Below are 21,774 nucleotides of genomic sequence, written 5' to 3'. Positions count from 1 at the left end.
AGAGACCTTGGCAAACAATAAAGATGCTGTAAGTCTTGGGGTAGGGTGGGTGTAATTCGTCTATACACTATATTCAAAATATAGTGGCTCATTATATGTTGGATATTTGTGGTATTGATTGTCTGCAGCATAACAGCAGATATTGAGTACTTATACTTGAAATGTGGATTTTGACACAAATGCCACTGTTGGTAGCAGAATTCATACAGACAAAATGAGCTTAACGAGGAATAAGGAAATAATCTCCACCTTTTGAATTAATGTAACAAGCATTTAGCTGAGTGATAATTCCACCATTTTTTCTTCTCAAATTCTCTTAATTTGTCTGGATGATAGATTCAGATTTTTCCCCTTCTTCTCATGTCTTTTACATTTTTTTTTGGTAAAATATCATTGCCTATTATTACCAGCCACTGCCACTTCTTAGACACAAAAGCACATGCACATACAAGTTAAAGGATATTGGAATTTTTAACATTTATTACTGTTCTGTAATGCATTCTGCAAGGGAGGCCGAAAGAATTGATCTTTCAGTCTAATATTCTGGATAGTCTCTTGTGGGGAGCAAACTAAATTAAGAAGCAAGTTCCAGAGTCTAGTTTTGAATTGAAAGCAGTGAAGGGCTGAGGGTAAATGTCTTTATGTTCTGAATAGCATATATATATATTCTTTAAAGGAAGATAGACATTTTTTGTCTTAAAATGGATATTGTAGAGCTGGAGGAGAAAGTGCAAAACAGGATAAGCTTGTCTGTCAGGGTTTGGCTGGGATTGGACTGGATGAAATCAGACTCACAAGGCAGGGAACTGGAACAGGAGAGCTAGAGGCAGGACATATAATCCAGGCTAGGTCAAATCTTACACAGCAGATGTTAAGATCAGAGGTATAATGCATGGTCATAGTCTAGCTGAGGGTCAAATCCACAGGAAATGCACATACAGAGAAGTAGGCACACTCACAAACTTTAAGGAACACCAAACCAAAAATAAACATATTGTCAAAGGTTTCACAGCTGGATTCAACTGGTATGGTGGGTTTTCCGGGCTGTGTGGCCGTGGTCTGGTAGATCTTGTTCCTAACATTTTGCCTGCATCTGTGACTGGCATCTTCAGATGTGTATCACAGAGAGAGGTATGTTACACACTGTGTTTGTGATACACCTCTGAAGATGTCAGCCACAGATGTAGGCAAAACGTTAGGAACAAGATCTACCAGACCACCGCCACACAGCCCGGAAAACCCACCACAACCAAAAATAAATAGTTAGGCATTTGCCCATCACACTGATTTCATGGGCGACTGTAGCGACCTGTCCTCAGTTACCATAGTGGCCTGTTTGGTACATGCCATGTGTCTTCAAGGAAGCAGTATAGACAAGCAGGACCTGGAAAACTAGAGATATGCTTGCTGGTTATTTACATATTTCAGGCAACTTTATGTAGGACACTGTTTTTGAGAAGTGCTTAGTGAACCAGATGCAAGCTTTCACTTCCATCCTTAATGTTTACTGTCATACACCTCTTTATGGGTGACATGTCAGAAATGCAGCAATGCTTTTGAACAGGCAAGTCAAATCAGTTGACAAAAATGAGAGTTAATTTCCAGCTCTGGATCTGAGTTTTGCAAGTAATGACTGTGATATTAGAGATGCGTTCAAGGTGTCAGCATGAAAAATGAGGGGAATAACATTTCAGCAAATGACTTGAATTCTGTCTTGTGTGTACCATAATTCTGTCCCCCTTTCTTCCAGAGAACTCTGGTTGGATTAATTCCAAATTCCTCCCTTGACACCTGGGGTTTAGCTGGGCCTCAGTATTTGAACATCTGATTTGCATGCAGAAGGACCCAGGTTTAGTTTCCAGCATCTCCTTTTAAAAGGATCACATAGATTTATATGAAATACTTCTGGGGAGTAGGACTGTACATTCAGATAAGCTGAAATGAAAAAAATCTGGCTATTAAGATATAGCAAAAATGCTTTGAAACTTTTGGGCTTTTTTCTGCTTTTCCCACGGCCCATATAAGGGCACAGGAAATTTTAAAAAAGAAAATCTTTTTGAAAATTAAGCCCACTTGCAAAGCTGGAGATTGGGGTTGTGGTGGGTTTTCCAGGCTGTGTGGCCATGGTCTGGTAGATCTTGTTCCTAACGTTTCGCTTGCATCTGTGGCTTCCATCTTCAGGCGAAATGTTCGGAACAAGATCTATCAGACCACGGCCACACAGCCCGCAAAAAACCACCACAACCAGTTAAATCCAGCCGTGAAAACCTTTGACAATACACTGGAGATTGGGCTTTAAATTTTTCTCTTCCTCCCCCCCACTCCTCCCCCAACCCCTTGCCTTAGCTTGTGAGTTTCTGGGCTGGCAAAGGTACCCCCTTTTGCTGGATTGCTCTGTCCTGTCCTGGCCTGCCCTACCCTGTGTCTGGTTCCCAAGGCAACAGGAGGGATGGGTAGAGGACTCTTGAAGGGCTGAGTTAGTCTTATGCTTCCAGAGTACATGCCAGGCACTTGTGCGTTGCATTGGCTTGTAGCTTCTTCTGGGCTGGCAAAAATGCCTACTGTTTTGATGTTTGTGAGTGTGTTGCGTTTCTGTGTTGTTTTGACATTGGTTCTGTTAGACTTTGCAATGTGTTGGCTTGTAGTTCCAATGGAATGGATTCTGGTATAGTCCTGTTGGGCTTTGGTTGGTCCTTGGGTGGGAGGCATGTTACTTTGCTTTTTTTCCTCCATTGGAAACACTGTGAGTACGGGGACCTGAGCTACTGTTTCATTGGGAGATCTTTGTGGGGCTCTGAGGGTTTTTCAAAAGTACCAAATTTGCACCAAATTTGCAGGACAGCTACTGTTGACTCTTCTCAGAAAGACTCCCAAGCCTGGTGAAGTTTGAGTGGGTGGGTGTCAAATTCTATGAGTATCCAGTTTTCCTCCATTGGAAACAATTGAAAACTCCAATGTTTGGGGCCCCATAAAATTGGATCCCCTGAGCCAAACTTTATCAAATTTGAAAGGTTCTTCTGGGGAGCTACCTGGAGCTATGCTGCAAATGTGGTCCCTACTTTTAAAACATCCCCCCAAGACTTGGGGAAAAAAATCCCTATAGACTTTTCCCACCCGCCACCCATTTTCCTGCCTTCCTTTGCCTCATTTCAGTTTCATTACTGCTGAGCTGCCGGCCACTACCTGTCTGTCTGTCTGTCCGTCCGTCCGTCCGTCCGTCCGTCCGTCTAATCAGTGTTCAAAATACGTAGCTACACAGTTGCACACCTTTGAATGTGGATGGGACATATTGCTTTGCACATTCACAATGTTAGGAGGGGTTGCATACGTCATGTTTATGTATAGTGAGACTTAAATGCCCTAAACTTTTTTCCCACACTGGACAATGGGAGGGGGAGGTCCTGCTTGGGCTTCTGGGATTGCTGTATATTCTCTACCAATCGAAAGCATTGCCTTAGCAGAAGTGGAGATGGGATGGTTGTGTAGTGTCATATGTTTGCGCTTGCATAGCTGCATATGCATTGCATTTTTTTATAAGTAGCGGGTTTATGTGATGAGGCAAAAGGAAAATGGATTAAATCCCACAACCTCAACTCAATTCCTTCATGGAAAACGAGTACTCATGCAAAGTTAAAAAACTGATTCAGATTCAAAAATAATGGCTGCAACCCATTATTATTATTATGCTGGGCAGAATCAACCATTGAAATTCAAGAAGCGGTGTTCTCACCAAATAGGTTTCAGAGATAACAGTGCATAATTGAAAAAAGTACATATAATTTAATTCCTTGTTGCCTCAGTTGCTAGACATGAACTATTCTGTTACCATTCAGTCTTTTGTATAATTTCCCAATACATTTATCATTTGTACTTTCTAATCTTTGTGTTTACATAGGAGGGTAGTGTTAGCTTTATTTTGGTAGTTCCTCCAATCTTTTACACTTTTTTAGATCCACTTTTAACTTTTCTCTAAACTTGCATCTCTGTTGACAGGCTACACCATTAACTTTACATTGTCATGTTTAGTCATGAGGAGGATGATACTTCCCTGCATCTTGAAGATAGTTGTCAGAAAAATAGCCCTCTTAGTATTTGTCAGGAACATGATATCCTGTTTCAGGTTTTGCACATGCAAGCAAAAAATATAATGGTTTTTTTTTCGGTGCTCAATTGGGAAGTCAGTAATTGGCAGATGAAAGGATGCTAGAACTGAATGTGTTTGGGTTTTGTGCCCCACCCCAGCTGATGTCTGATGTTTTGGGTGGGTGAGCAAGTAAAAAAAAATAAAATGAGAAAAATAGTGTTACCTGTAAGAAGACAGATGATGTGTCCTTCCACTAATTTACTGGCAAACATTGTAAGACATGTAACTTTTGGGGGGATATTATAAAAAAGCTTGAAGACCAATGTTCCTTCTCATTTTTCCTGACCACTGAGCAGAACTTCTAATCTGAGGCCCACTCTACATGGGCCAACAACATTGGTGCAGGGCCAGCAAAACCACTGGTTGGGGGGAGAACTTTGCATGGCTGCTGCCCCCAAAATGAAGCAGCACCATGCTTTCCCCCCATCTGGTGTTTTGAAAGTCACCAAATGAACAAGTTTTTTAAAAAACACTAATTTGCATCCGGTGCCAAGCTAATGGCACCAAGTGGGAGGCGCTGTTTTAGGCACGTCCTCTTTTTTAAAGTACCTTCTTTCCCTGCAGAGCCGTGCAAGGATGAGGAGATGTACCCCCATGGTCCTCCGACCCCCGAGGCATTGCCATGGCCATGGGGGTGTGTCTCCTCATCCTTGCAGAACTGTTCAGGGAGAGAAGGCAGTGGCGAAGCCACCAGGGGAAAGGGGGTGCGCAAAGCACTGGGCGCACCGATTCTGGTCACGTGGGGGGCGGAAAAATCCCCTCGCCCCCCGTGGCCCCCCCGCCCCCTTCCACAGTGCCCCTGCCCTCCCACGGTGCACCCCCCACGGCACACACCCCACTTACTTTTAGAAATGGAACATCCCAGAGAAGAAGCCTGCCTGCGTTGCCTGGGCCTGGTGGGAACTACATTTCCCAGGGGCTCCTGGGAAATGTAGTTCCCACCAGGCCCAGGCAACACAGGCAGGCTTCTTCGGCCTGCTCTTTCCTAAAAGTAAGTGGAATGAAGTGCCGCGGGGGGGGGGGCGCCGCAGGGGGTTAGGGGGGTCGCAGGGGGCGGGAGGGCCACAGGGGGGCGGGGGGCCAGGGGGGGCAAAAAAGCAAGCATGTGCACCGGGCACACTCTGGACTAGCTAAGCCTCTGAGAGAAGGTACATTTTTTTTTAAAAAAAAGGCACCTCCCCAGGCCACGGCAGCTCCAGGGGCATCCAAACAGAAGCGTGCAATCAGCCCAGGAGCTGTACCAGGATCATTTATCCCGATGTGCAGCTGCTTCATTGGCCTGTGCGAAGTGGGCCACAGAGTGAAACTTTTGATGATTTGAGCAAAAATATTTTAAATTTGAAGCCTTTCTTTTAAAGAGGGACTATTCTGGAATCAAAGACAGACATCATTAATTACTATGCCCAGACACCATGTCCATGACCACACTTTAGGGACATTTTTCCTTAAATTGTGACTATTGGTATAAAAATGTCCTCTGCTCACATTTTCATGGAGCTTTGTAACAACAACTTAAAACAGGGCTTGAGTTTCCAATGCTCAGCCACAGCTAAAATCCACATAAATACATGGATTAATGGTCTGACTCGGGATAAGGCTTCTCCATATTTATGTTTGCATAAAGAAAAAGCTTTCGATTTACTTCATGCAGTTTTTAATAAAGAGAGGAGGGGCCGTTGCTCAGTGATAGAGCATTCCGAATGTTCCAGGTTCAGTCCCTGGTGTCTCCAGTAAAAAGGATCAAGAAGTAGATAATGTGAAAAGTCTCTGCTTGAGCCCTGCCAGTCTGAGTAGACAATACCGGCCTTGGTGGACTGATGATCTGATTCAGTTTAAAGAAGCTTCATGTGCTCAATAGGGCAAAAACCTGAAAAGGAACTGAAGCCTTGCTGCAGGCTGAAGCTACCTCTTCCCTTAATTTGGCACTTGGTTCTACTTTATATCATGAAAAACAAGGGCTTGATCTACTCTTGCTGTCATGGTTGATGACCTTTCTATGTCCCTGGCTTTCCATCCAAGAAGTATGTGCACCCTGAAGTTTTGCAGCCTTGTAAGAGAATCCTATGGTTTCTGTGATCTACTGGAATCCTGTACAGATTGATTGGGGTGGGGACACCTTAGTATAGTGCTTCTGGTGTGGAGTAGAGGGTTGTACATAATGGGTAAATGCATGCTTTGGGATTTTGCTGGTGCATCAGAATTGTAATATCTCACAGGGGCAATGGCACCAGGCAGTCCCCCTCTTAGGTAATAAAATACTTGAACGGCAAGCAGAACTCAGAAGCAATCATTTTACTCTGGGGATGCCCTAACACCTGGAAGTGCTCTCAGCGGATTTCATGTAGGAGAGTTCTCTGCAACAAAAGCCACTTAAAAGTGTCAGGGCAAGAAAGCATCTAAACATATTGAGAAGGGATCAGGACATTGCAGTAGTTATGAAGATGCAGACCCTTGAATGAGTGAGAGTGGTTTTCTGTGCCATCTGAAGAAAATTAACATCCTTCTAAGATCACTGACTTCAACAGAGTTAAAGGCATGTAGCTCTGCAGAAATTTGGTTTGCCTGCCCTAAGGCTGGAAGAACCACCAGAGACCTGCACACATGACCCTGGGGGACCTGGAAGTCTCCAGAGTATCACTTGTCCTGTGCCACCCTGCAAAGTGACGCTGACAACCTCCATCCTTCTGTTATGGCAAAACTCTGCATGCCAGTGTACTGCAATTGCATTCACAGCTCAGAATGTTAATGGAAAGCAGAGCTTGGCTGGAATTATTTCTTGCTCTCTGGTTTTCTACATTAAAGGCTGCCCAAAAGGTTGAAATGATGACTAGCTGGTAGCCTGATTTTGTCTGCAACTGATTTCTCCCTCTTGTTTGCTTTTAAAACAGGGATAGACAAATTTGCTTTTTAGTGAAGGCTAAGTAGCAGGGGAGGCTTCCATTGCCACGACCGGGCATGCATAATAGGGATAACCCACTTTCAGTTTTGCAAACTTCCACCTAAGCCCCATTGACCTCTGTATATTTTGAATCCTAAGCCCTAGACATTTATTATGCTATCTATTAATTAAAATATTTTATTCTTACATCTATTAAATATATATATTGTATTTATTAAACTGAGATCTAAAACCCAAACATACATCCCCAGACATATGCATTTATACTCCAGACATAGGCATTTATAAGCTTCATTTTTGTTTACTCCTGAGAAATGTATTTAACATACTGGCCCTAAATGAACAGGAGAAAAGCAGGGCTGGGATGTTATTTGGGCTTCGTTAAGCATACAGTCTCTTGACTTCAGAGGTTGAAATGATCTACTTTTAGACCTGCTTATGTGGAAGTACATTTCATTTTCAGGACAGTGCATAGAGGTGCAAGCATTCTCAGACCAGCCTCCTGTTTTCTACACAGGTGCACTTTGAAGAACCAAAGTTGAGAGCTTTGCTACTTCGGGCACTTTTCTAGCAGGTGTTACTTCTGCATATACTGGTGAAGTCAAACTCCATCCTTTAGGAAGCTTGAACCAACTCAGCCAATCACACTTCTGACAGAGAAAACAGCTTGCTCCTCCCCCCCCCCCACTCCTGGTGGGATTGAAGAGCCTGGGAGAGCTCCCCCTGCTGGGTGGCCTTCCATATCATCAGAGATTAGCTGCTCAATAAGCGCAGCAATTTTATCTGAGCAGCAACAATCCAGTGACTGCACAGCTTCACAGCTTACAGGGAACACTGTTGAATAGTTAACCAGAAATCTACTAAATTATATTGTAAACCTTTCCTCAAACAGATTAATGGAACCATTTTGTCACTTCTAATTCCAATTCTGACTGAAATGCAGAGGTGCATAGTTTTGTTAAAATGAAAATAAAATAGGGAGGTGACTTGTAAGTTAAAATAATGCAGTTCAAATACCTGAATATGTTCATTTTGAATATTCTTCCCTAGAATGCTCTTGTAGAAATCCATTTCAAACAATTCAAAAATATATGTGAGAATGCTGTTATGTCTAACCTACATTTGTGACTCAGTTTTCAAAATTATAAAGGAATTCTGTGCTCAGCCCAAACAGTGTATGCCTGCAATTCTCTGGCACCGTGATTTCAATATTGGGTGCAGAGAGAGGACCCTTTAAAAACTAAGTTCCTGTCTTGATCTCACTCTATATATTACCAAGTCCTAATGTTTTTGGGGAACTGTCACACAGAGTCCAGTTTCTATTGTCAACATTCAGTTCCAAAGGTCAATCACCAAAAGTCCACAAGCTCACAGTGGTAAGTCCCAGGGTAGTGTTTCAACACATTGCTTCTGTGCAGCAACTTATAAAGCTGCTTATAAGTGATCACTGCACCGTTTCGCCATGTGAGATGGCCCTGGAGTTATTTGCTACATTGGTGTAAACATACGTGTGTGTGTGTGTGTGTGTTGCCTGTATGCTTCTCTAATGCTTGGGAAAACCAAGCCCATTCTACATTATCCCTACCTACTGATCATGAATAGATATCCAACAGATATCCATACTGCATAATAGGTTCATAAATCTGAACTCAATGCCATTTTTCATCTACTTAGCATATGTATATTCAAATATTTAGACATACATTGGATTGGAGGATGTTATGTATCCGGAAATCTGTAATATACATAAATGTGAATTGCATGTTAAGGGTTTAAATAAGAATTATATACCCATTCAGCAAAGAGGTTTTTTTTAAAAAAAACAATGTGTATCTTCTGGACAAATGTCAGAAAGGCAGGGGTAATTTAATTGGGTTTACGGTAGTTTAGCTAATCTTCAGTAATTCATAGGTTTTCAGTTCTTGTTATCTTAAGTGGTTTTTTTTAAACTGCCTCCAAGCTCTGCTCATGTCTTTTGACCAATTAGCATTGCTTTTCCAATTTTTGTTTCTGAGAGAGAGGGAGAGAGAGAACGAGAGAGAGAGAGAGAGAGGTTGCAAATGTATTTAGTCAACAATTGTTTCTCCAGGGTCTGTTCCACACAGCACAAAAAAGACTTCTGTGAGATGACGTAAAAAGGGCAACTGCTTCTTTTCATTAATCACACCCAAAATAAGATGTCCAGGGACATCTTTAAAAGAGGTGGCTGCTGGTTTGGTTCCAGACAGCAAAGGCATCAGAGGAGAAAAGAGACTTTTACCCATTCAGCCACTTCGCTCACTGGTCAGTTTCACCCTCAGGTTGCATTCAAAATGCTACTGAAGGGATTGCCCCTGTCTCCGTTTGCTGAAGGTTGCCCCATTTGTTCTGCAGGCTTTGATCCTGGGCACCTTTTCAGCCCCAAAAGTACACAGTTGTACTGAGCTCTTCCTGCCAATTCCAGCAGTATATTTTCTTATTGAAAAAAAAAAACACTGAAGAACTATATTCATAGCTATACAGACATGCATAAAAGAATCTTAGGTGCTCAGAGAACTGCTTTACCATACATTGAAAAACACGGGGCATGCCCTCTGTGGACTGACTTTGTTTTTCCATGCAGTAAGAAAAAAGCTAGAAAAATACAGTTTGCAGAGGGCAGGTCTACCCAGTGATTCTCAATGGGAGGTAAAGCAGTCTTCCAAGTGGCTAAGATTCTCTTATGTGTGTCTGCGTAGGTACGAAGATAGCTCTCAAAAAATTATATATGATTGCCAGAATCAGCAGAAAACTATTGCCAGAATCAGCAGGAAGAGCTGAGTACTACTATGTACATCTTGGGCTGAAAAGGTGCGTGGGATTGGAGCCTGCGGAGCAAACGTCCTGGGGGTAACCTTCATGGAGGCAGGGGGTAACCTTCAGCAGCACACAAAATGCCAGGTACTAGCAGAGGGTGAAACTGACTCAAGAGCAAAATGGTCAAGCAGGAAAAATAAGATGCCTCCTGGGCTTGGCATTCCTTGCAGCCAGGCTGGGGACATCTTGCAGGTGCCTTAAAGAAAAAAAGTGCACTTCAAATGTTTAAAAAAAGAGATGCCTGGAACTTAAATAAAGGCATCCTGAGGATTTCTTGGGGGAAAAGCTGTGTGAAATTCCTTCCTAAAACACTTTTTTTAAAAAAAAGATTTCTCGGGACATCTTATTTGTGCTGTGTGGAACAAACCCTGTTCTTTTAAGACAGCCTTGGAAGGAACTGTTTTCATTTAGGTTGATATTAGATCCAGCATTTTAAATAAGATCAGCTTGAATGTTGTAATGCTTTTTGCTGACCTTGGGGTTGCAATAGACTATTCAACTATTCAATATTGTAATGCTTTATTTTAATGTAGGATGCTTTTTAAAGACACTAATAAATATAACCATCAAATATCAGAATAAAAAAAGATTATATCACTTTCTTGCAATGTTTTGGGAGGCAGGGTGGTTAGGGAAAATGATTTACAATGGATTTTTTTTTGAAAAATCTAACCAAGAGAATTTCAACAATAAATTTAAAATAAGGTTGTGGTTTTCAAATCTACTTTTGAGGTTGTGCAGTGGCCTGGCCACACAGGTGTGATTTGCTGCACATGCTTTTCTTTCCCATGGTATGTTTTTATGGCTTTGAACTGGATAAAATCTCTAGAAGCAGCTGGTGTATATATGAGCAGCAGGCTTGAGAGCACAGAGGAACAGTTCTTTGCATTTTAAGAATCTAGACCGTAGTTGGAAAATTGTGGTGTTTTCTAAAATAAATGTGCTTATTCAGCAGTTAAGTTTTATGTGGATAATGTAGACCGTCTGGACATGTGTAGCTTTCATCATGTAGATTTGTAGTTCCCAGGGGAGGGCAGTTGATAACTACAGTGCAGACTCCTGTTAAATTGGAATGTAAGACACAAACACACACACACACACACACAAAGGATTGATTATGCTCCATACAATTTTCATCACCTTCAGTCCCATATTTTGTGCTGAAACTTGAACTGTGGGGAAAGTTTGATGTAACACTAGTGCTTGGGTTGTTAGGAAAGGATGAATATGCTTTTAAAAAAGGATGGATATGCTTTTACAACAGCACAGACATGTCTGCTACAAGAGGGGAAATAAAAGCCACTCATGGCCTTGGACCTGCATACCTACGAGACCGCCTCTCTCCATATCGCCCTGTTAGGCCCCTTCATTCATCGGAGGAGGACCTCCTGGTGATCCCTAGCCCTAAAGCTTTCCTGGTGAGCCCTGGCCCCAACCTGGTGGAACAGGCTTCCAAGGGAGATCAGGGCCCTGTGGGACCTGCAGAGTTTCCACAGGGCCTGTAAGATGGACCTGTTCCACCAGGCATTTGGCCAGCCTGGTTAAATACATCACTGCCATTTCATCTGGTCTCCCGTGGGCATAATGTAGGGAGGGGGGAGGGGGAAAACGCCATCTGACGTTGTACGGTTCCGGGTTTTATTGCTGCTAATCAGTTTTATGTTACGTTTTAAGCTGTTTTTATCATTGTTGTTCACTGCCCTGAGCCCCTAGGGGGAGAGTGGTTTAGAAATCAAATGAATGAATGAATGAATGAATGAATGAATGAATAAATAAGAAAGAAAGAAAGAAAGAAAGAAAGAAAGAAAGAAAGAAAGAAAGAAAGAAAGAAAGAAAGAAAGAAAGAAAGAAAGAAAGAAAGAAAGAAAGAAAGATGATTCTGAAACTTCAGTCCAGGAACACTGCAACATTTTTATGGCGATAGAAGTGTTCAGAAATGGTAGAATCCTTGGACCAAATTTCACCACTTGGGCTATCAATTGCCATGATGAATCATTACTGACCCCTCACCCCTTTGAGTTGCCATAGGGGGTGTGGAAAATTCCTTTAATCTATATTTTTGAAGTGGTAGGCCAAGAGTTATCTTGGAGGGAAATTTTGAATTTGTGGCCCTCAGTTCTGACTGACCCAGGACGTTAATTCCTAAACTAAGCAATATTTTCAGAGGGTAGCCTTGTTTGACTATAGTATTTATTTAAATTTATATCTTGTCCTCCCCCGCAGGGCTTAGGGTGGTAAATAACAAAAAAAATAAAAAACAGTAAAATCAACCATAATATTCAGTAAATAAGGAAATAATAACAATAGCAGATGGCGACAGACCCACCCCCTACCATAGCCTCAAGAGGCCAAGATGGTGATATGGGGTTCAGTATGATCAACTCAGCTGGCCAGATAGATACGCCTGGTGGAGTAGTTTGTTTTTGGCAGGCCCTGTGGAAACTTTGCAAATCCCACAGGGCCCTGATCTCCTTATTCCACCAGGCAGAGGCCAGGGCTTTAAAAGCCCTGGCCCTCGTGGAGGCCAGCTAGATATCTTTCAGGCCAGGGACCTCTAACAGGTTCTCCTCCAAAGAACAGAGGGACCTGATGGGGCAGTATGGGAAGACACAATCCCTCAGATATGCAGGTCCAAAACTGCTCATACCCTTGAAGGTTAAAACCAACATTTGAATATGATCTGGGACTCGGTCGGCAGCCAGCAAAGATGGAACAGGACCGATGTGATCCGGTCCTGACTGGATGCTCTGGTAAGGAGTCTGGCTGCTTCATGTTGAACGAGTTTAAGTTTCCGAATCACAGTCAAAGGCAGGCCAGCGTAAAGCGAGTTATAATAATCCAGTTTGGAGGTGACCATTGCATGGATCACTGTGGCCAGGTCAGAACAGGAGAGATATGGGCCAGTTGCCATGCCTGCTGCAGATGATGAAAAGCCACTTGGGCTGTCTGGATAACCTGGGCTTCCAGCGACTGCACTGGGCCCAAGGTTACTCCCAGGCTTTTGTAAGCTTTCACCGTCCAGCGTGGGCAGGCAAAAGTCCACCAGCCTCTCCCCCCAACCCAACCAGAAGACCTCCATCTTTGCTGAATTCAGCTTCAGCCAACTCGCTCTCAACTAGCCAGCAATGGCCTCTCAGCTAGCCAGCAATGGCCTCACAACGCTGGAGAGCTCCAGGGGCCGGAGATGGACGTGAACATGAGCAGGGTGTCATCAACTTAATAAATTCCTATAATTGGCCCTGAAGATGTCAGATTTGAAGAATATCATGTTAGGATCTGTCATATTAATAGGTCTTCTCTGAATTGAGGGTGCCTGTTACTAACCCCCAGACTTAACCTACATGTCAGGAGTCAGCCCTTAAACTTAGATAAGAAGCACAGTCAATGAACATATGGAGATTGTGTTTCCATCACCATCCCTTCCCTGCTCTTCTCATCTGGAATTTCAAGGGGCTGTGGTTACCCCTATAGAATGTAGCCTCCTGTCACATCTGAGTACATCTCTTCATTTAGAAACTAACTGAAATGATAACTCAGCACCAGTAACTTTTGTTGTTCACATGAACTTACTTTGTATATTGAGATGTAGTGTTGAATAGATATCCCCCCTTTGAAACCTCCCCAACATTTTCTGAGAAGTTCATACATTCCTCATAATTTGAAAGTAAATCTTTTTCTGCAGCATGTATGGTTGTAGAGGCAGGAATTCTATGCTGTAATGGCTGCCACAAGGGAGAATAAATCTGCACAAAAAAATATCAGGTTGCTCATTGGTAGAACATCAGCTTGGCACGGATCATGTGTGAAAGAGCCTTATCTCTGGCTTTCCTTGGGTAAGTCCAGACGATTTCACCATAGCTTGAAGGCTTTCATATCCAGTTATGGGATTATTCAGCAGTAAGTGATTTGAGCACCTTAAAGGCTTCTGAAGATGGCGTTTCCCAAATCCTAGGCACAATCAGAATAATTACTATTCCATTTGCAATCTGATACAAGCAAAGCATGGAGTGATCTGCATTTATCAGCACCCAACTTACAACCTGGAAATTGCCAACTGAAGAGATTTCTGTGCAAAAACAATAAAATGAACAAAACAGATGAAATCCATATTCTTTGATTTCCTATTCTTCTACTTATCCTAACTGGTATTATCTAATTCAAGAGAAATCAGTATCAGCAGCTTCAGTGTAACTCTATGTTGTCTCTTTCCTACTACCACATATTTTTGCCTGAACTTGTGGTCATTGCTTAAAATAAAACCACTTAAGTACACAACTCTTACTTTCTTTTTTACATTTCAGTACACATTAAAGGAACTGGCTGAGCATAGGTTTATTAGCTATGTTCAAAGCTGCTATTTGGCTCTGAAACTTGTGTTACACAGGTACACACACTTCCTAAATTCTAAATAAATGTAATATGCTAAGTTGATTGGTAGTAGTGTGGATCCACCAGAAGCTTGTAGGAGCAGCTGCCTCATTCCTCCACATTTGCTTCTTTTCCTCTTCCCCTGCTTCTCACAGTCTCTCACTCTTTTGCCCTCCTGCAACCCTTTTTCTTACTCTCTCTCTGCTATGCTTGTCACTTTCCTTCTCTCCGCCTGAGCGTTTTCTCTTTCTTTTTCTGCCTCCCTACCTCTTCACTCTCTTTCTGCCTCCCCTTCACCAATTTGGCCTCCCACATGCTTCCTCCCCCACCCCACAGTAGTAATGGCAGCAACGCCCAGTGTTGCCACCTACCCGCCTGCTTTTTCTACCCCTCACCCCCCAAATCAGCAGTGGCTGTCCCAGAACCACAATGAATTTCCCAAATACAGAAATCAGTTCCCATTAACGTTGACAGCTCCAGGTTGGGAAATTCCTGGAAATGTGGGGGTGGAGTCTTGGGGAGGGAGGTGACCTTAGCAGAATATGATGACATGGAGTCCAGTCCACCCTCCAAAGCAGTCTGGGAGTGAACTGGAAAAAAGGCACCAAAGTACAAACCTTTAGGGCAAGTTGTCAGCACTCAGAAGCACATACATTTTTTATAAGCACTCATCAGTAATACTTGTAAAAAGTGGATTTGAGTACAGGCAAGCTCAATCCTTAGCCAATTTATAAGTGCAGAAAGCACTATTTTGTAAGGTATTTCTTTTGCAATGGCACTTGTAAAATCACCTTTTCAAGTACAGCCTTATCTAAAAATTCTCTGAACATAAACAACTAGGATGTCAGTAAGAAAGGTTCATACTAGCTTTCAACTTGTCATATGTAGATATGTAGCTGCTTTATCCTGAATCGGAACATTGGTCCATCAAAGTCAATAGTGTCTACTCACTGGCAGTGTCTGTCCAGGGTCTCAGCCAGAGGTCTTTCACATCACTGGTGATAATTAACTGGTGAAGCTGGGGAATGAACCTGGGACATTTTGCATGTGAAGCGGATACTGAAACAATGAGCTATAGTCCCTATGTGGAGAGTAACTGAAGAACGGCAGTGGAAATGTTGAGGGAAGGAAGCAGTGCTCTGCTTTGATGTTACGAGTTGTGTGTCTATTGTCCCAAAGAAATATAAAACTATAATCTACTTTATCAGTTAGTTGAAAGCTACATGCAGGAGACAGAAATAATTATTGCACAATAAAAACAAAAACTGTTTTGCATTTTGTTTTTTGTGTATTCGGGACACAGAAGGATGCTTCGATTTTTCAAAACAAATTTAATACTGTAAAGCAGTTCACCATTTTTCCTAATCAAAAACCTATTTTGAGCTTCTGCTCCGTAATTTGTGCCTCTGAGAAAGTTTAGTTGATTGTTTCAGATTTGTACATTAATTGATGGTCAGGCAAGAGGGTGATTTTACGATCATATTTTACCTTTCCTGGGAAGAGGTGCATTTTATTTTCAGCACATTTTTAATCTTCTAGTCACTATTTTTTTCCATTCCAGGCACACGTGAATGGATTTCCTATCTTGAATACAAGTGTTTGTAAAGAAGCAAGAAGGTTGTGGCTCTTTGGCCAGGGACTTGCTTTGTAAGCAGAAGGTCTAAGATTCAATCCCTGATTTTTCCAGTTAAAAATAATACTGAGTATTATTCAAGAATTCTCTCTGCCTGTGATCCGGAGAGTCTGTGGTCCTTTCTGCACAGTGCAAATAAAATGTCTTGAGAAAATTAAAAGAAGCATTTTAGGGAGGAACTCTGCATAGCTTTATTCCCAAGACGTCCTTAGGATGTTTTATTTTAGCTCGACCCGGGTTTTTAAGCAAACACCTAAACTAGCGATCTTTTTCCCCCCAAAATGAGGTCAAGATGTTTCCTGCTTGCTTTACAGAGAACAGGAAATGCCTTATTTTTCTTGGCTGACTTCTAACAACTCTTACTTTTATTTTTGCTGCAGCTTACATCCACCATTTTCTCCCTCTTGTGATTCTCTGACATGCCACCCACCATTTGGTAAAGGTTTCCCTTGGAGGCTTCCTCTGCTTGCAGCTCATGTGCCCGCCATTCCCATGTAAAAAGTAAATGAATAAAGTTTGTTTTGACTGCTGATTTGGCACACGTATTTCTTCCCTCTATTTGTTCCTTTGAGGGAGGTGTCTTTGATGCTTCAGTGTGAGAATCTGCAATATGCGCATGTTTCACGTCGTCGTAGCTTTGAAGACAATACAAAAAACAAACAAAAAAGGAAAAAATGACACATGCACTGAATCAGCAATCAAAACAAACCTTATCCATGTACCTTTTACATGAAAATGGCAGGTGGATGAGCTAGCGGGAGAAAATTACTAGCGGGAGAAAATGGTGGGTGTGAGCTGTGGCGAAAATGTGGGGGGGGGGGGAAGGCTTTTTTGTCTGTGCTATGTGGACAAAAAAAAGCCAAAATGGTACTTTTAAAAATGTCTGCAAGGCATTTTATTTGTGCTGTGCAGGAAGGACCACTGTCAGTGGAAACAGACAATTGGTTGTATCTAACCACCTTTGCCACTGGTGAAAAAAAGGAAAATGGGATTGCCTTTGACCTCCCCCAAAGAATATTTAGGAATGATACAATATTCCTGGATGCAAACTCTGTGGAATGGGGTTGTTATTAAGAAAGAGATTAGGTAAGGAGTGGAAAAGTTGGTGTGATTCAACCCCATACTAATGGTCTGGGTATCAAGCAGCTTACCGGTAATTACATTTCTTCAATTAATCATAACAGATGTCATTTCTTTACTTCTTATCTTAAGCATTTGCAACACTCGTGATAATTATCGTACCCTCTCTTGTCTCCAATGAAAGAGGAAACATTGGGGGAAAGTCTTGTTGATTTCACCAGTTTTTTTTAATTAGAAGAACTTGTATTTTTACCAGTCAAAGTGCACACTAATACTTCATTTTAAAAGTCTTAATTTGTTCCAGCGTAACCACAATGCCAAAAACAGTCTGAAGTGTTTTTCAATGGAATGCTCTGTTAATAGGTTCTAGGCCTTATCCAGAAATATTTCCACCCTGTCTGAAATATTTCAGGATATTAAAGGATATTTCAAGAAGGCTATCTCTTTGGCTTCATTTTGCTGTGGTTTTCTTGTCAGCAGTTTTGACATTATGAGACATTCCCAATTATACTGATTGTAATTTGCACCTGTTAGTACTCCAGAATTTCTGGTTACAACCTCTTTAGGCTCCTTCAACAGCAGGAATCCCATATGTGTGCAGTGGAAAAGTAGCCAAATGTGTATTGGTTTTGGCTTGTAATTGCAAGCATGCAATCTTAATTATCCTTAATATAACTGCAAGGTATCTAGATTAATAGCTGGTAATAGACTATCGTTGCTATACACACAAATTTGAATTCCAATACATGAGAAATCTTGTTGTTTTAAAATGTGCAGGGTGGGGGAGGATTTATACCTCAAATGCATACCCAGGTTTAACAGCCAACTCAACAGCCACAGATTTATTTCCTTCAAAGAAACAGCAGCAGGAAGAGAAGGAGAATGTCAATCATTTTTTTTCTCCTCTATATGGCTGGAATTATATATTATATCTGTTTCCATGATTCTGCCACCTTCAGCAGGTCTGCAGTAGTATGCAAATCTTCTAAATAAATAAGGTTATGTTCCTTAGGGCCTTTCGTTTATCAGGTTTATAAACTGTGGAAGATTGAATGGGGCTGAGGGAAGGGAAATGATCTCTTTGACCCTTTCATTTACAACCATTTGTCGGTTTAAATTCCTCCCTGCCCCTGGTATTTTCCTAACAGATAAACAGTACAAAGTCTTATCTTTTCAGGGACAGAAGGGTCTAGGGAGGAGAATTTTAAGCAGAAAAAATATTAAGGAAAGTTTCACCCACCCCGCTTTTAAACCATTGGTCTGCCATTCAAGTTGAAGCTACCTGCTGCTATACCTGCTCAAATATCCACCATTTCAGCTTGCATTCTGTTCATCAGTTGGGAGCATGGAGCTGACTTTTTTGTCAGAAATTTTGGCTACTTGCAAGTGGCTCGAGCTTGTTTGCTAGGTTGCCTTCCCCCCTATGCAAATAGTACAGTATAGTCAGTGGCAAGATTCAAATAATTTAACAACTGGTTGTTTACAAGCACCATTTTAACAACCGGTTCATCCGAAATGGTGCGAACCTGTTGAATCCCACCACTGAGTATAGTGCTATCAGCAGCAACTCATTCATGTGCAACCTTCTTAGACAGCATGATGTGAATCTCAGTTTCCTCCTCCACCCATAGGCCTGTCCTTCCTGTGCAGCCAATAGCTTGAAAGAGGAAGCAAACTACCAGAGGAAGCAAACTATTCTGTCAATGATTTACAAACGTTGCTTTTAAAAATTTCTTGCTGTTCGTTGTTGATCAAAATTTATATTATCAGTATTATTTTGAATGTGTGTTTTCACACAGCACTATAGAAGTTCTAATCTTCCCTGTTTCTGAATTATCTCTTGTGACCATCCACAGTCATGGGAGAAAAATAATTTCACCTATTTCTCAGGTGTAAAAGTGGGTGCAAGGTAGATGGAAATGGAGCTCCATCACTACATGTTCTTCACAACCTCCAAGTCTGGTTGCCAGATGGCTTTGAAATGAGGAGAGCTGAGCTTCAGGTTTCTAGCGAATGAGACTAGTGAATTTGACTGTTGAAAATGGTATTATTTGGTGTGGGGTAGTGGTTAAGAGCAGTGAATTTTAATCTGCAGAATCAGGTTTGATTTCCCACTCTTCCATATAAGCAGTGGACTCTAATCCTGTGAACCAAGTTTGCTTTCCCATTCCTCCTCATGGGTTACCTTGGGCAGTCACAGTTCTCTCAGAATTCTCAGCCCCACCTATATCACAAGGTGTCTGTTCTGGGGAGAGGAAGGGTTTTTAAGCTGCTTTGAGACACCTTAAGGTGTCTTTTTTTATCTGATATAAAACAACCTTTGGAGAAAAGAATCTTGCAGCAATATGTATTTGTCCGTTGAGATTTTTGACAAACTCCAGTAATTCAGCCCTAACATGGCTGTTATGCACATGTGCCTCTCTGTTATGTATGTCTAGTGATCTGTTCTATTTAATTTGAAGGCACTGAAGGAAATAATAGTTCTTCACAGAACAAAGAAAAGTTGCCAATCTATCCCCTTGCCCTCAACAGATCATCCATTTTTGGGGTCAGAAAACCGTGTCAAGGCAACTTGCTCTGGCTGGGGAAAAAATAAAAGCCACCTGAAGTACAGTGTTTAATTCTGGGTTTAATGTGGAACTAGTTTAATGCAGAGAAATTGAAACATGTTCAAGGGAGGGAGGTAAAGATTTTAATAAGTCTGGAGAGCAAGACTGATAGTGGAAGGCAGCAGTGCTTGTTAAATATGAGAAGAAAAGCTAAGGAGATAATGCATACCCTCTTTTGTTATCAAAAGAGTCATCACATGGAATCAGGGCTTATTATTTGTTGTTCAGAGTGAAAGACTATGTAGGTTTAAGCTACAAAAGGGTAAATTGTGAATAAGTGTTAGGAGAAACTTCTTAATGTTAAGAGCCCTTTAGCAATGTGATATTGGTTTGGCTGAGGATACGTGACTAGCTCAAGGTCACCCACAAGCATCCATATTAGAGTGGGGGATTCAAGACTCCCAGATCCTAGTCTGACAGTATAACTACTATGCCACTGGCTCTTTTTAACCCGAAAACTTCAGAAAGAGATTGGATTGCAATAGGTCAGGAAAGTTTTCACTTTGAATTTCCTACATTAAACTGATTTTGCTGTCAAGTCATAGCTCACTTTTGACAATCCTATAGGGATTTCAAGAAAAGAGGTTTAGAGGTAGTTTGCGTGCCTGCTTCTGCATGGGCTGAGAGAGTTGTAAGAGAACTGTGAATGACCTAAAGGTCATCCAGAAGGCTTCAAGCTGCAAGAAGACCCTTCTCCCATTTGAATTGAATGTGCTCCATTGTAGCCTATTGAGAATTTCTGGGGGTATCCAAGGGGTGTTCAAGCTACAGACCTCAAACTTGTCGGGTGGCTTCCAGAGATTATCCTGATAAGAGCACCTAAGTGAAGTTTTGTTCAGGGGGTCCTATTCTATGGGTTTCCAAAAGGGTTGCTTCTATCTCTCATTGGTTCATTCCGCACATGCAGAATAATGCACTTTCAAACTGCTTTCAGTGCTCTTTGAAGCTGTGCGGAAAGGCAAAATCCACTTGCAAACAGTTGTGAAAGTGGTTTGAAAATGCATTATTTTGTTTGTGCGGAAGGGGCCATTGTTTCCAATTGTCTCTAATGCCCCCCGCCCAAGGACAGAAACCCCCCAAATTCCCCATAGGTTCAAATGGAGCTGATTATTTTCAAGATTTTTTTCAGGAAACCCAAATATTTTCGGTTTACTGATAAAGATATTTGGGTTTTCCAGCTTTTTACCGATAATTTTGAAAACCAAAATAAGCCAAACTCAAGCCTGGTCCTTCACTTTTGACTGTCAGCAGAGGCTCGTGCAGTGAGGCTTGTGTGGGCAGCCTCTTCAATCAGGACCTCATGGGTCTTGTCTGTTAGGCTTGTTTTAGTGGCTTTAATGTACTGCATTTCAGCATGAACCACTTGAGGTCCTTTCAGGGGAAAAAAAGTAGCATGTTGTATGGGTTTCCAGGACTGGGAAGTTCCTAGAGATTTGGAGGTGGTGCCTGTGGAGGGGGAAATTTGAGGATGGATTTCAACTAGAATCCATAAATTTAAATGGGTAATGGAATAGTTTTAAACTATGGTTGTCTCTAAATGGCACAGTTCCTGCCACATGTATTTTCATGCACACACAGTTCATCCTTTTTCTGAGTGCCACTAAGCTCCTTATCTGTTGTCACTACCTCAGAAAGAGAGATTGCTGTATGGAGTTCTTGCTTCAGATATATAGTGTGTTAATATTTCTTAGCATAACATAAATCTTACACTGTTTATTTCTACCAATATTGTGCATCCCCATATTTTTTCAGTTTCAGTTTTCTACCTTGTTCCAATAACTAGTTTTGCCTGAGAAATGTTAGCTCGGTTTTGAAGAATGGTTAACTGACATTCAAAAGTAAAAGTAATATGGATTTCCACAATTATCTCTCTCTGTGTGCCATTATTGACTTTGCTCTGGATACCTTTCTCCCCCTTAAGTGAAAGTTTCCATTGAGGCTTTAAGTAAATGAGCCACCATTCAATTTGAGACTTAATAGCACATATCCTAAGGCAGCCATTCACCTTTTATGAAGTTTATCTCAAAGACCTAGGATGGGAAATACAGAGAAACTTACCAAAGAACTATAACTAGTCATATCCTCTGACCCTTTTTTGGGGGGAGGACAAAATGCATGTTGAAAGTTTTTCCCGTAATCTTGTTTTTGCTTTTAGTAAAGCATTGGTTCTCCAATTTCCCATCATCTTCACTGGCATTTTTTCAAA

The 21,774-nt window shown here is 41.6% G+C and overlaps 1 protein-coding gene across 2 annotated transcripts in view; it reads left to right on the top strand.

Moving 5' to 3' along the window:
- The window catches only part of PTPRT (protein tyrosine phosphatase receptor type T), a 477,129-nt gene that overhangs the window by 41,362 nt on the left and 413,993 nt on the right, over positions 1–21,774 (top strand). The gene's annotated exons all lie outside the window — the stretch shown is intronic.

This window comes from Sphaerodactylus townsendi, linkage group LG05 (genome assembly GCF_021028975.2).
Source record: "Sphaerodactylus townsendi isolate TG3544 linkage group LG05, MPM_Stown_v2.3, whole genome shotgun sequence".
Taxonomy (NCBI): Eukaryota; Metazoa; Chordata; class Lepidosauria; order Squamata; family Sphaerodactylidae; genus Sphaerodactylus; species Sphaerodactylus townsendi.
This window is presented reverse-complemented; position numbering and strand designations above follow the sequence as displayed.